The sequence below is a fragment of the Capsicum annuum genome, chromosome 1 (genome assembly GCF_002878395.1).
Source record: "Capsicum annuum cultivar UCD-10X-F1 chromosome 1, UCD10Xv1.1, whole genome shotgun sequence".
NCBI classification, from domain to species: Eukaryota; Viridiplantae; Streptophyta; class Magnoliopsida; order Solanales; family Solanaceae; genus Capsicum; species Capsicum annuum.
Genome location: NC_061111.1, coordinates 92245275 through 92250103, shown reverse-complemented (window position 1 = coordinate 92250103; position 4829 = coordinate 92245275).

Genomic DNA, 4829 nt, shown 5'->3' with positions numbered 1-4829 from the left:
GAGAATTCTGAAGAAACTGACATATCGAGGACTGAGTTTCCCTTTCTTGCTGAATTTCTTCACTCCATGGAAGAGATTTTCAAGTACATGAAATTACCAACCTCAAACTCGAGATCCTTTCTCCTCACATCTGTATATGATTTCTGTCAGCTCTGGGCAGCCTTAAGCCTTTCTCTAATTAACTAATCCTTTTTAACGCATCAAACACCAAGTCAGACCCTACTACTGCGACCTCACCTACTTTAAACCAATCAATTAGAGATCTACATCTTCTACCATAGAGAGCCTCAAATGGAGCCATACGAATACTAAAATGATAGCTGTTATTATATGCAAATTCAATCAAAGAAAAGGGGTCATCCCAAATACCTTTAAAATCTACTGCACATGCTCTCATCATATCTTCTAGAGTCTAAATGGTCCTTTCTACTTGACCGTCTTTCTGAGGGTGAATGGTTGTACTGAGATGGACTTGGGTACCAAGACCTTTTTGGAATGCTTTCCAAAAATGAAAGGTAACTTGGGTACCTCTATCTGAGATGATAGATAAGGGAACACCATCCAACCTAACCAACTCTTTGAGATAGAGTTTAGCATAGTCCTCGACTGAATAAGAGGTATGGACTGGCATGAAGTGCGTTGATTTGGTCATCCTGTTTATGATAACCCAAATAGAATCATGCTGATGATGGGTACGAGGTAAACCTATCACAAAGTCCATGTTTACTTCCTCCCATTTCTACATGGGAGTATTGAACTCCTGCATGGATCTACTAGGCTTCTAGTGCTCAAGCTTAACTTTCTAGAATATAGAGAACTTAGCTACTAATTCTGCAATATCACTCTTTATCCCACTCTACCAATAGGCCTCTAGCAAATCACGATACATCTTAGTGGCCCCTAGATAAATAGAGTAACGTGCACTATGCGGTTCTACAAAAATTCGTTGCCTCAAATCTTTTACACCAGGCACACACAATCTACCCTGGCAACACAAAACACTATCTCCCTCTAGGGAGAAAATCTCCACTTTCTGGTCTCTGACTAATTCTTTTAACTTAACTAGACTGGGATCTCTATCCTGCTTTTCTTTTACCTCAGAAACTAGAGATGATTCAGTGCTACTCTGCATCGACACACTACCCTCTACTGAGTTGACTGAGCGAACACCTAGTCGGGCAAGCTGATGAACTTTCAGAGGTAACTTCTTCTTACCATCCTCAACATGAGCTACACTACCTATAGGCAATCTACTGATAGCATCAGCCACTACATTGGACTTGTTCGAATGATACAGAATACTCATGTCATAAAACTTCAATGACTCTAACCACCTTATCTAACATAGATTCAAATCTTTCTTAGTGAACATATACTGAAGGCTTTTATGATCTGTGAACACATCTACATACACCTCATATAACTAATGCCTTCAAAACTTTAAGGCAAATACTACAACTGCTAACTCAAGATCATGAGTAGGGTAATTCTTCTTATGGTGTTTAAGCAGTTTGGAGGAATAGGCTACGACTTTACTTCTCTGCATGAAAATATAACCCAAACCTACTCTGGATATATCGCAGTACTCAACAAAACCATCTGAACCATCTGGTAGAGTAAACACTGGGGCTGAGGTGAGTTAAGTCTTTAATTCCTGAAAACTCTTCTCGTAGGAATCTGACCACTAAAACTTAACTTTCTTTACAGTCAATCTGAACATGGAGGATATGGTAGAAGAAAATCATTCAACAAACCAATGGTAATAGCCTTCTAAACCCAAGAAACTCTTGATGTCTGATGGAGAGATAGGTCTAGGCCAATTTCTTACCACTTCAGTCTTTTGAGGATCAACTCTAATGCCATTACCAAAAATGATATGGCTAAGGAAAGCTACTGATCTTAGCCAGAATTCACACTTACTGGATTTAGCAAACAAATGGTGAGCTCTAAGAGTCTAAAGTACTATTTTAAGGTGGTCTGCATGATTTTTTTACTATAAGAGTAAACAAGAATGTCATCAATGAAGACTATGACGAACATGTCCAAGTACTGCTTGAACACTCATTTCATCAAGTCCATGAAGGCTGCTGGGGCATTGGTAAGATCAAAGGACATAACTAGGAATTCGAAGTGACCATACCGAGTTCAAAAAGCTATTTTCAAAATGTCACACTCCCTTACCCTAAGCTGATGATAGCCTGATTTGAGGTCTATCTTGGAAAAATATCTAGTACCCTGAAATTGGTCAAACAAGTCGTCGATTCTAGGAAGTGGTTATTTATTCTTTACTATGGCCTTGTTCAACTGATGGTAGTTAATAAATATTCTGAGAGAACCATCTTTCTTATGCATAAATAGAATAGGTGCACCCCACGAGGAGATGTTAGGTCTGATGAATCCCTTATCTAAGAGGTCCTTCAACTATTTTTTCAATTTTTTGAGTTTAGCTAGAGCCATTCTGTATAGCAAAATAGATATAGAATAAGTATCTAGGATAAGGTCTATTCCAAAGTTGATTTCCCTTTCGGGAGAAACTCCAAGAAGATCTTCAGGAAATACATTTGAGAATTTATTTGCTATTAGAACTGATTTAAGAGTTGGAGTTTCCGATTTAGAGTCTTTGACTCACTCAAGATGGTAAATGCACCCTTTTGATATCATCTTTCTGGCTCTAAGGTATGAGATCAACTGACCTCTAAGAGCTGTAGTACTACCCCTCTATTCTAGGACTGGTTTATTTGGAACTGGAAATTAACTATTCTATTTCTACAGTCAATTGAGGCATAGCATGAGTGAAGCCAATCCATGCCAAGAATGACAACAAAATCCATCATCTCTAACTCCATGAGATCAATTAAGGTAACTTTCTGAGATATTATGACCGGACAGTTCTTGTATACCTGTCTGGCTACAATGGCAACACCTACTGGGGTAGACACTAAAAAGGGCTCTGTTAGCATTTCAGCACTGACTCTGAAGTTAACAGCTATTATGGAGTTACAAAAGAAAGAGAAGCTCCAGGGTTTAGTAAAGCATAAACATGTAAGTAAAAGATCTGCAACGTACTAGTAACTACATCAGGAGAATTTTCCTGATCTTGGCAGGGCTGAAGAGCATATAATCTATTCAGGCGCTGACCACTGGTAGTACTGGAAGTGGCACCCTGCTGAGTTAGGCGATCAGATGGAACTGACGACTGATGGGACAGGCCTTATTTCCACACATCCCTACCCTTCTGAGAAACTACTAGACACTCCTGAATCTGATGGCTTGGTTTTCCACACCTGAAGCACACATCACTACCCACACCTGGTACGACTACTGATAACACTGACCTGGGACTTAGATCCTAGTTTCCTATCCCTATTGTCGTTTCTAAATTTGGGTACTGCGGCATTGGCTGAAGAGGGTGCTGGGGTTGTAGACCTCTGATAAAATTGAGGACGGTTACCACCTACTAACTTTGGCTAATTGAAATTAAAACTACCTATCCTAGCTTTTTTGTTTCCTCTTTCTCTCTCCTTAATATTTTGCTTCTCAATTTGTTGAGTATGGGCCATCATCCTAGAAAAGTCCATCTTACTAATAAGCATTGCGGTCCTGCACTTCCTGACCGCACTATTAGATATGCCAGACACAAACTTACTCATCTTGGATAGGTTATCAGCTACCTCATGAGGAGCATACCTAGCTAACTAAGTAAACTTGAGGGAATACTCCCTCACACTCATACTGCCTTTCCTCAAATTAATGAACTCTAATACTTTGGCCTCGCTCAACTCCAATGGGAAGAATCTTTCTAAGAAAGTTGTGGTAAACTCTTACCACTCTATAGGCCTTGCATCAATACCCCTATCTACCTTCCACTGCTTAAACCAAGTATGGGATATATCCTACAATTCATATGCAGCCAACTCAGTAGCTCTAAATTCTACATAAGAGACATGCTCATCTAGAGGATGTCTAGATGGGCTGAGGGTCTGGCTGATTTTCTATTCTTCTTTCATTTTTCTTGGAAGGCATGTTCTATAAATGAAAAGAGGAAGTATATTAGATTGAGAGTTTAACTTGGGCTCATGCTTACTCACATGACATGAATACTAAAAAAAGGGAAACTTTTTCCTAAATGCCTTGTAGCCTCTCATCCATAAGTGTGGCATGCTACACACCCATGCACAAAACTCTACTCAATGCGGCTTTCAGACTTCCTAGGTCACTTTAAAACTTTAGGCTCTAATACAAAGTTTGTAACGACCCGATACTACCCTCTAGTCATTACACGGTGCTTACGGTCCTGAGGGACCAAAAGCTAACCCATGAGATGGTATTTGTTGTGAGCACTAAATAATATAATCATAAATGCAGAAGAATAACTAAAATCCCATAAGGTTTTAATAATGAAATGACTACTTAATTTTGAAGTTGGCATAATACTGAAATCTAAATAATAACTATAGTGTCTGAAAAGCCTCTAAACTGAATATTATGAGTTGATGGGACAGGCCCCCAACTACTATACTGACTATTGAGATAAAGACATGAAGTGATATAATTTGTCCTCAGATGATGAGGACACACCACTGCTATTGTACTACTGATGATCTAAGGGACTAAGTATGATCTGGGAACTGAGCATCAACATCTATAATATGATACATCATAGCACAAAATAAAGGTAGGTGATCAGTACTTTGAATGTACTGGTATGTTAAATGAGGTAGACTAATATGCATGGTTTCATGAATAGGAAAAATAATAACTAACTAATTATATATGTAAAACATAGAGTATTGGGTAGAGAATATGAAATAAGTAGGTACTAAAAATAT